This window comes from Nannospalax galili, unplaced genomic scaffold (genome assembly GCF_000622305.1).
Source record: "Nannospalax galili isolate Female #2095 unplaced genomic scaffold, S.galili_v1.0 scaffold564, whole genome shotgun sequence".
Taxonomy (NCBI): domain Eukaryota; kingdom Metazoa; phylum Chordata; class Mammalia; order Rodentia; family Spalacidae; genus Nannospalax; species Nannospalax galili.
In genome coordinates this window covers 77,600-89,438 of record NW_008350327.1, presented here as the reverse complement: position 1 = coordinate 89,438, position 11,839 = coordinate 77,600, and positions in this window count along the sequence as shown.

Below are 11,839 nucleotides of genomic sequence, written 5' to 3'. Positions count from 1 at the left end.
ATCAAAGAACTACATTACACTGTGCTCACTGCTTAATCATGTTCAAGGAGGAGCCTGCACAGATGTCAGTCGACTATCAACACCTCCTCAGGTGGCCAGAAGTTCTAGACACAATACACACAAAGAAGGGACCAGGCAGCATGTTTTCCTGAAAGTATCACTATCTAAAACAATATGAAGTCATGATCATTTTCATAAGCATTTCTTGCACCTGGTGTCTCCTCTTCTTAGGATATTATACGAATATTATCTCCTCTTTCACTTGGCTGTGACATGATCAAAACAGTCAAGGGGAAAGCAGGAAAATTGTGTCTCCATCACAGATTATTTAGTTTCTGCTCTTCTGCATGTCAGGTAAGATTATTAGATAGAGTAAAATGTAGGGGCATTATACAAATACCTAGATTTATTTCTGAATTTGAAAGTCCTGCATCATATGACATTTCTATTGGTGTTTAAGTGTGAAATGTGGAAAATAATATTTTTTCCTTTTCTCCAACTGATTTCTGTGTGCTTTCAGCCTCCACAGCTGACATTGTGATGACCCAGTCCCCAGGAGTCCTCTCTGTAACTCATCATCAACTTCAGGGTCACCCAGGACATTAGCACATATTTACACTGGTACCAGAGAAAACCTAACCAGGCTCCAAGGCTTCCTCATCAAGTATGCTTCCAAGACCATTTCTGGGATCCCCTCAAGATTCAGTGTTAGTGAGTCAGGGATGGATTTTGCTTTCACTATCAGGAGACTGCTGCCTGAAGATGTTAGAACATACTGCTGTTAACAAAGTAGTACCTACCCTCCTACAGTAATACAGATCACAGCTTAAACCACGTAGGAAGCAGAAGTTTGTGTTTCTGCATTCCCCAGCTACTCCTTCTGGTGCCCCACCTACTTTAGAGCACATGTCATGTGCAGTCAGTCTTAATAGTTTCTGACTTTGTGCTGAATAAGCCTTGAGTGCCCCTCTCATCTTAACTCTCTCCTTATCAGCCCGAGTATTACACATCTGAGAATGTTCTCCAAATTTAATAGAAAACATTTATCCTATTCTACTTCAATTAAAAATGAAATCCTCACTGCCTGCATGGCTATAGCGACTGGATGAGTCCATGCTAGTCTGATATTTGCAACTGAAGCTGTGACAGTGTTCTAAGCCAGACCATGAAGTTTCGTCCAGTTCCACGGGGGTGAATCTATGACTCACTGCTTCATTCCTAAGTTACAAATTTAAAAAGAGAAATTTTTAGAAATAAGTAAATATTCTTTAAAAATGTCATTTTTATGTGAACTTTCCAAACCTTTGGTAAGACAAAAAAGGAAGCATTTTCTTGTGGAGTGACTACCGCTACTCTTTTATGGGAAAAGGTATTGAGAATATGTAAAAGGAAGAATGGGAAGAAAGCACGATCTGTCTGGTAATTGACATGTCCATGTTATTATGAAGTTATGCTTCAGTTCTCATGAGTTCAAATGACTGGGAAGTTGAAATAATTGCTTTTACTAACAACAGAATCATCAAAGATTTTAAAGACATATTAGTATTTAGGTTCTTCTGCCAATACAGATTTATGACTGAAAACTGAAGAAACTCTATGCACTTGGTTCTTCATTTAACAGACTTGCCCATCAGTGAGATCAGTAGATATTTCTGGATAGCCATTGGAAAAAGCAGAGAAAGGAGAGCAACATATTCCCTTATATAAGATAATTTTTACTGACATTTTTTGAGATTTTCATGAATTATTCTGTGATGGTATTTAGATACACTCCCCTCTTTCCACCTCCCTGCACCCCTGCACTGGCCCCTGTCCAATTTAATGTACTCTCATATATATATAATATATATATATTATATATGTGTGCATGTGCATTATATATATATAATATGTGTGTAATATGTAATATCACATATAGAGTCTGATTTGTGTCCCCAATGTCCTTCAATGTAGGTACATCCACTGGACCCACCAAGAGTCCCATCCCTGTAAGAAACTGTCTTTTGTCCTCTAAATGGCCATCAATTTTTGGCTTAGTTTGGGTTGGGATTTCTTACCTACTTCCCCATGTATAGCTTGGGATATTTATCTAGTTTGAGCTTGCATAGGATTTTTGCATACTGTCACCATTTCTGAGAGTTCATATGTGTAACTGACCAGCTATCTGGAAGAATCTATTTCCTTGTGGTCATCTATTTCCTAAGGCTCTTACAATTTTTCTGACTTCTCTTCCACAATGATCCCTGAACCTTGGGTGGCAGAGGTTAAAAATAGTTGTCCTTTTCATGAATAAGCAGAAACTCTGGGTCTCCTGTTCTCTGCACTTTGGCCAATTGTGGGATTTTGTGTTAAATACCATCTACTGTATAAGGAAAGTTATCTGGTGAGAAGTGAGAGATGTATTAATTCTATGTGTAGAAATTGCATTGAAGATGTGTCAGTTAGATTTAGCATCTCAGGGACTCATCATACTTCAGAGACAGATGCACAGTCATATTTGTTGCTGCTTTTTTCACAGTCTCTAAGAAATAGAAACAACCTAATTGCCCCTTAACTAATGAATGGATAATTCAAATGTGATATATTTACACAGTGGTGTACTACTCAGGGGCAAAGCGAAAACCATTGTCATATTTGTACTTAAATGGATGGAACTAGTGACTGCTCTATTATTTGTGTTACATACTATTATTTGTGCTTAAATAAAACCATAAAATCTGAAAGTGTAATAAAGAACAAAAACACACAGGAACCCATGGGGATTGAGTAATACAGTACTGAATATTATCAAAGAATCCAAGAGGGAAAATTTCTGGACTAGACCTGTGTAATATAAAGAAAGTAATTCTAAGAAAAAGTATAAAGCTAAAAATGCCCACCCATATTAAAATATCAGAGAAATATGAAATAAGTAATTATGTAGCTCTGTGTCATATAAAAATATAGAGAATCTAAATCAAAACAAGTAGAAAGGAAGACAAAATAATAATCAGGGCAGAAATAAATGGAAAGGAAAAAGAAACATTATAGAGAATCTGTGAAATAAGCATGTACTTACTTGAGATGATAAATATAATTGGAAGGCTCTTATTCAAACTAACAAAAGGAAAGATAGAAAAGACCCAATTCATAAAACTGGAGATGAAGAGGAGACATTAGAACACACAAAGGTGAAGAACTGAGAATTAGAGTTCAGAAGATGGCTCAGGGGATAAAGCATTTTTTGTAAGTGTGAGGACTTACATTTGTGTCTTTAGAGCCTACCTAAGTAAGTAATGTCAAAGATCCTATGGTGAGATTGGAGACCAATACAGGAGAATCCCTGGAAGGTCATGGGTCAACTAGCCTGCTGTAGGCAGTGGCACAACAAAAGACTCTATGTCACAGAAGGTTGGAGGCAGGGACTGATCCAGGAAATTGTTTTCTGACCGTCACACATTTGCTGTGGCATATCCATGTAGTCATTTACACATATGAACATGATTGTTTGAGACATGCACACATATATAAACAGGTTAGAAAAAGAAATATAAAAGATCAAAATCTTTTGAGTATACAAAGAAACCTTTATTTGAATAAAATGGAAAAATCTAAAATACATGGATGTATTCTTAGACATTTATGACACACCCCAAAACCAATCTTTAAATAGTGCAAGTGATTCCATAATTAACACTGAACTAGAAACAACAATAAAAATTTTCCCAACTAAAAATCTCCAGGCCCATATAGATTCACCATTGAATTCTGCTAGATCTTTAAAGAATAACCAAAATCTATGACATCTCAAACTGTGTCATAAAATAGAAAAGAGTGATAACAACTGAACTTATTTTTATGAGGCATTTCTTTGATACCAAATATAGTTAAGAACACAACAAAAATGTGATGAATATGGATAAATAAAACACTTTCAATAAAATACTTGCAAACCAAACTGAACAACAAAGCCATTCTCTGGTATCAGTTTTCTATACTAGTTATTTTTGCATCACTGTGACCAAGTTCCTGACAATTAAATTTACATGAGTAGCTCTCCAAACACTGTTCACAATCCAGCGTTGGGCCTAGGTCTGCTCCTGCTAGTCCCACTCAGACCTCTGGACTAGCCTTCTAACACAGACACTGTCTACTGAGTCCTGATTCCTGCATAGACTAGCTACATTCTCCTACTCTGCCTAGTAAGTTTGATGCTCCCCATATTGTCCCCACCCCAACCTAGGCCCTACAACCTCTTCCTGATCTTCCTTCCTAAGACCTTCTCACTAGATTGACAGAATCCTGCAACTGGATTTCCACAGCCTTGAATTCTCTTTGCCTTACTGGAGATCACCTCTTACTAATCAGTTTGGAACCCTCTTGTTCTACCAATAAGAAATCAAAATCAGAATCTGAAGCACAGACCAACTAAACTAAGTATTCACACATGAGCAGAAAGCAACCAAGATACATCAACAATATAAACACAACAAACCTTCAAGTGAACAAAGGCAGGCTATAATTTCATGTGAGACTTATCACCAACAAAAGAAATTCATATGCCCAACCAAAAATACAAAAACACCATGAATATGAAAAACTGAAAGAATATGTCCTGAACAAAACCCACCAGTCCTACAGAAAGATAGTGCAATAAGAACCATCCAGAGGAACCCTAGGACACAGAATATACAAACAACTAGAAATGTGACCAAAAAATTTAAAGAACAAACAAGCAAAGAAATAAAAAAGAATAGGAATCAACTTCTCACTGATGCTAAAGAAAATACAAATGTATGGCTGAATGAAATGACAAAAAGTGAATTCACAAAAGGCATAGAAATATTGAAGAAGACACAAGTTGAAATGAAGATGGAACTGAAAAATTCAATAAGTCAATTTGAAATAACAACAGGAAGCCTCATAAGTAGAATAAATAAAATGGAAAACAAAATATCAAGACTGGATGACAAAATTGAAGAACTGGACTTCTCAGGCAAAGATTATGAATTTCTCTTTAAACTACAGAAATGGAATATGCAGGAAATGTGGGATAACATGAAAAGACCAAATAAAAGCATCATAAAGGAAAAAGAAGAATCTGAGGTCAATGGCATTGAACAGATTTTTAACAGGATTATAGAAAATTTCCCCAAATTAAGGAAAGACATACCTATGCAGATATAGGAAGCACAAAGAATATTAATTTGACAAGACCAGATTAGAAACTGCCCACAGCACATCATAGTAAAAACACTAAATGTACAGAACAAAGAGAGTATACTGAAAGTTGCTAGAGAAAAACAAGTTACACCTAATAGAAAAACCAACAGAATAACAGCTAATTTTTTACTGAAAACTATGAAAGCCAGAAGAAATTGGACTAAAGTAGTCCCAGTTCTAAATGACCATAGATGCCAACCCAGAATACTTTAGACAGCAAACTATCAAAGGGGCAGAGGAAAGAAAACACTTTCTATGACACAAACAGGTGAAATGGATTCATGTTCATAAAACCAGTCTTATGGAGAATACTTGAAGCAGTACAGAGTGCTAAGATAGGACAGACTATATCTAAGAGGTTACAGAAAGAAGTTACATGAAAGTATAATTATAGAAACACAAAGTAAAACCATGATCACAAACAGAAATTAAAATGACAGAGGAAAATATACATTTTTCAATAATAAATTTAAATATCAATGGCCTCAATACTCCAGTTAAAAGACACAGATAGTGGAATGGATTAAAAAACAAATTCTGTCTTTTTGTTGTCTGCAAGAAATTAAACCACCTTCAAGGATACCAACTACCCTTACGGTGAAAGGGTGGAAAAAAATATTCCAAGCACATGGCACAAAGAAGCAAGCAGGTGGTGCAATTCTAATACCTGACATTTTCAAATTCAAACTAATCAGAAGAGATCAATAAAGTCACCTTATTCTGATCAAAGAATAATTGATTAAGAAGATATTGCAATCGTGAACTTACATGCATTAAACTCTTGTGCACTTCATTTCATAAAAAAAGTGCAGCAAGACTTTAAGGTACAGATTAACTGCAACTCAATATCCCACTATCACCAATAGATAGGCCAACTGAACAAAGAATTAACAGACATCTGAATTAATGACATCTTACATCAAATGGACCTAAGAGACATCTATAGAATATTCCATCCAAGCATCAAATAATGTATTTTCTATTCAGTATTCCATGGAAGTTTCTCTAAAAACGATCACAAACTGGCGCACCAAATTCCTCAGCAAAAACAGAAAAACGAAATAATTTCTTTCATTCAACAATGCAATAAATCTAAAAAATCAAGAGCAATAATCTCTAGTAACTACAGAATTTCATGGAGATAAAATAACAAACACCTGAATAATGAATGCATCAAAGAAGAAATTAAGAAAGAAATGAAAACATTTCTGGAAATAAATGAAATGATAATACAGCACTAAAAAACCTCTGGGGCACTTTAAAAGCAATCCTATTATAAAAATGTATAACTCTAAGAGCCTACATTAAAAAAACAGAAAGAGCACAAATATATGAATTAACTGTACAACTCAAAATTCTAGAAAGCCAAAAACAAACCAAACACAAACTTTGTATATGAGAAGAAATAAGAAAATCAGAGCAGAAATTAATGGAATACAAAGAAAAGAAACAGACAAACAAACAAAAAAGAATCAATGAATTTAAGAGCTGGTTATTTGGAAAGATATGCAAAATATTCAGACCCTTATCCCAGTTAACCAAAAGAAAGAAAGAACACATCTAAATGAACAAAATCAGAGATTAAAGGGGAAACATCACAACAGACACCAAAGTGATCAAGAACATTATAATGAAATGCTTTAAAAAGCTATACTTTATTAATATTTGAAAATCTAAAAGGAATGGATGTGTTTCTAAATTCATGAACACTACCAAAGCTAAATCAAGAAGACATCAACAACTTAAACAGATCCTTAAAAAAAATAAGGAAATTGAAACAGTAATACAAAACCTATCAACAAAAATATGCCCAGGTTCAGATGGATTCACACCAGAATTCTACCAGACATTCAAAGAAGATCTACTACCTTAAATGATTCAAGAAAATAGAAACAGAGGGAGAATTTCAAGCTCCTTCTATGAAGTTAGTATTACTCTAATACCCAAACCAGGTAAAGGCACAACCTAAAAAGAAAAAAGTATAATGCAATATCCCAAATGAAGATAGATGAAAAAATTGTTAACAAAATACTCCCAAATTGCATACAGACACACATCAAAATATCATCCACTATGAACAAATTAGCTTTGTTCCAGAGATGCAAAGATGGTTCAATACACATAAGTCAATAAATATAATAAATCATGAAGATGGACTTTTAAAAAATTAAGATCATCTCAATATATGCAGAAAAGATCTGTGACAACATTTAGTGTTAAAAGTGCTGGGGAGAGGTGGCTGGAGAGATGGCTCAGCGGTTAAGAGCATTGACTGCTCTTGCAGAGGACCTGGGTTCAGTTCCCAGCACCCACATGGTGGCTTCAAACCGTCCTTAACTCCAGTTCCAGGGGAATCTGAAGCCCTCTTCTGACCGCCATGGCATTGCACAACACAGGTGCACTCACATACATGCAGGCAATATACTCATACACATAAAGTAAAGAAAATAAATAAAAATATTTTTTAAAAAGTACTAGAGGGAATAGAACTGGAGGTAATACACCTCAATATAATTAAACCTATAAACAACAGACCCACAGCCAACATCATTCTAAATAGAAAAAGTCCTGGAAGCATTCCCATTTAAATGAGGAACCAGATGAGGAACCAGATTGACCCATTATCTCCAATCCTTTTCAAGATAGTGTTTGAAAATATTGCTAGACCAATAAATGAGAGAAAGAAATTAATGAGTATTAATTGGAAAAGAAGAGGTCAAATTATCCCTATTTGCAGATGATATTTCAAAAAATTCCCCAGAAAACTGCTAAAAATGACCAACACTTTCAGCAAAGTGACAGGTTGCAAAACAAGTTTACAAAAATCAGTAGCCTTTCTGAATGCAAATAACAAGCAACTGGAGAAGGCATTCATGGAAACCCTCCCATTCACAAAACCCTTAAAAAGTGTCTAGATCTAAAACTAGCAAAAACATTAAAGACATTTCAATGAAAATTTTAAATCTTTAAAGAAAGAGACTGATCTAGACACAAGGAGATGGAAAGACCTCTGTGTTCATGAATTGGTAGAATTAAAACTGTGAAAATGATCATCCTATCAAAAGTAATCTATATATTCATTTCAATAACAACTGAAATCCCCATGACATTCTTCATAGAATTAGAGGAAACAATCATAAAATTCATGTGAAATTACTAAAGGCCCCAGATAGCCAAAGCACTCTTGACAAAGAAGAGCAATGCTGGGGGAATTACCTTACCACATCTCAAATAATATTACAGAGCTATAGTCATAAAAGTAGCATGGGACTAGCACCAAAACAGACAGGTAGATCAATGGACCATAATAAAAGATTCAAACAAGAGTACATGTAATTTGAGAAAGATGCAAAGAACGCACTCTGGAGGAAAGACGTCATCTTCAACAAATGGTGCTGGCCAAACTGGATCTTCACCTGTAGAAGACTAGATAGAAACCTATCACCCTACACAAAAGTCATGTTCAAATGAATCAAAGGCTTCAATGTAAAACCTGACATTCTGAAGCTATTAGAGGAAAACATAGGCCGTACCTTACAAGATATAGATGTACAAAAGGACTTTCTAAATTGGACATCAGTTGTTCAAGATTTAAGATCAATCTACAAATGGAACCTCAGTAAACTAAAGTTTCTTTACTGCAATAGAAACACGGAAGTGAAGAGAAAACCACGGAATGGGAGAAAATCTTTACGAACTACACATCTGTCAATGTTTGTTTCTCTATTGCCGTGACAAAACACTACAACCACTACATCTTGGGGAGGAAAGGGTTTATTTGCCTTACATCTCCTGGACCACAGTTCATTACTGAGGAAGGCCAAGGTAGGAACTCAGGGCAGGAACCTGGAGGCAGGAGCTGGAGCACAGGCCATGGAGGAACACTGTTTACTGGCTTGCTCCCCTGACCCCTGCTCAGCCTGATTTCTTATGCAACACAGGCCCACTTGCCCAGGGGTGGCACGACCCACAGTGGGCAGGGCCCTCCCACATCACTCAAAAATCAATAAGATGTTCCACAGACATGGCCAAAGGCCAGTCCTATGGAGGCAATTCCCCAGTTGAGGCTCCCTTGACCCAAGTGTGTCAAGTTGACACTAAAGCTATCCAGCACAACCTCTGACAGATGTGTAGATTAATATCCATAATACACAGAGAACTCAAAATAAATGAATAAATAAAAGAATCAAGAAAACAAATTACCCAAGATAAAGATGGGTAAAGGATCTCAACAGAAAGTTCTCAAGTGAAGAAGTAAAATAATGAAATGTTTAAGAAACACAGTAAAAAGTTTTCAACATCCTCAGTAATTAGGGAAATGCCAATCAAAGTCCCTTTAAGATTTCATCTTACCACATTCTGACTGCCTAAGATCAAATGACCAAATGTCACTAAATTCTAGAGAGGATATGGGGGAAAAGGGGCTACTCAATCCTTGCTGATGGAATTGCAAACTCATGGAAGCACTATGGAAACAGTGTGGAGAGATCTTAAAAAACTAAAAATAATTCTCCCATATGATCTCCTTATACCACCTTTGGCATATGCACAAAAGGCCTCATCATAGTGTAGAGATGCTTTTACTTTCATTTTTGTTGCAGCTCTTTTCACAAATAACAAAGAAATAGAAAAAAACTAAATGTCCCTCAAATAAAAAATGAATAATGACCATGTGGTATATTTACACAATGGAGTTCTACTTAGCCATAAAGAAAAATGAATTCATGGAATCTATAGGCAATTTAATAGGATTAGTAACTGTTATCCTAAGTGAGACAGACTCAGACATACACCTGAGGTATATTCACTCCCATTTGTGGATCTTACCACAAAATCCTTATATGTGAGTACATATCCTTCTGTAAATACAGGACCCAGGAAAATGGAAAGAATCCTTGGTGTTAAAGAAAAAAATAGCCCAAGAAAGAGGGATAATAGAAAATAGATGTTACCAAAGGAGAAACGGGGAAAATGGGTGTATTTATCTTCTAAGTGAGGAGGGAAGGGTATACAAAGAAACATGGTCATAATGGGGACGAAGGATCTCAAAGAGAGAGATAATAGGAGACAGGTATTATCAAGGCGAAAATGGGATACTGTAACTGGGGAGAGAGGAGAGAAATTGAAATCAGAGAGAGAGGAGAGAGAGAGAGAGAGAGAGAGAGAGAGAGAGAGAGAGGAAGGAGAGGATCAATAAATCTTAGGTCTTAGACAAGTCTTATTTTGTGTAACTTCTTTCAGATTTCTATCATTTGCTATGCATATTTCAACTAAATTAAACAAAAACAAATTTTCACTTTTTAACTTGTTTTTGTTCCTTTGTTTTTTTATCTTTGATTTCTTCAATCTTTTCTTGTGGTAATGTATTATTCAAGGTCTTGGTGACAATATATCTCTCCTTATTCAGTCCTTCTAACCAGCTGGTCAAAACATGATTGCCAAAATGTATGCATAATAATTGCTCAGTTTATGTCTTTGAATAACCATTAAAGACAAACCCAAGTGATTTTTTCCAATTAATTATTTAATAATCACATACATAGAAGAAGCATTTCATTACAACAACTTTGACATATTCAATAACAATTTTCTGAGCTAAGATGCACCTTTTTTGAAATTGGCTGTAAATTTTTAGGTTTACAGTTGAATTGTTACAGTTATACAATATTTTACTCAGTATAAACCCTATAAGACATAAAATTAAATGAGGTTTAAACCTATAAAAAAGATCTCCATTTCATTATTAAAATGCACAGTTTCATATAGAAAAATTCATTTTCAATGCAATTGACATTAAGATGTTTGCACATGCATTTCTAATCTCTATATATCTGATTATTACTAGTGACAGTCGGTTTCTTTCTGAGCTCCTTGGCATCTGAGCATGGATATAAAGTCATCAGGTAGATTTTGGTAATGTTTTCATATCTACTAATAAACATGAAGCAAACTTTTATGCTTCTTCTTCAAATATAACTTTCTTTAAAAAATTTGTTGATTGTTTTTGTGTGTATTTCAGATAGAACATCCCAAACAATCTTATTCATCTATATAACCACATCCCTATATACCCACACCCTCCCATAGTGCCCCCCCCACGGGACATAAGCCCTGTAAGACAAAATTGGATGAGTTCTTAACCTTTAAAAAAGATCTCCATTTCATTTTAGAATATATTGTTCATTGCAGAAAGACTCATTGTTTTTGCTACTAACACTGAGATGTTGGTGCATGCATCTCTAATCTGTATGTATTTGATTATTACTATTCATAATCAGTTGTACTTGGACCCTTGGCTCCTGTGTATGTATATGAAGTCATTGGGTAGATTTCCATGGTAATGTTTATCACCTCTACTAATTAGTATGACATAAATGTCCATGCTTCCTCCTCAAATAGAATACATTTAAAAAATTTGTTGACGTTTTTTGTGTGTATATTACACAAAACATCCCTAACCATCTTATTTGACCATACACCCACTTCCCAGTTGGCACCCTCGCATAGCCTCCCTCCCCCAACTAGAGCCCTTATATTCTGATATCCCTGCGATGACTCAGCAGTTGAGATCACTCCTACTTTACAGAAGATGAAGGTTTATTTCCCAGCACCCACATAGTGGCTAACAGATGCGTTT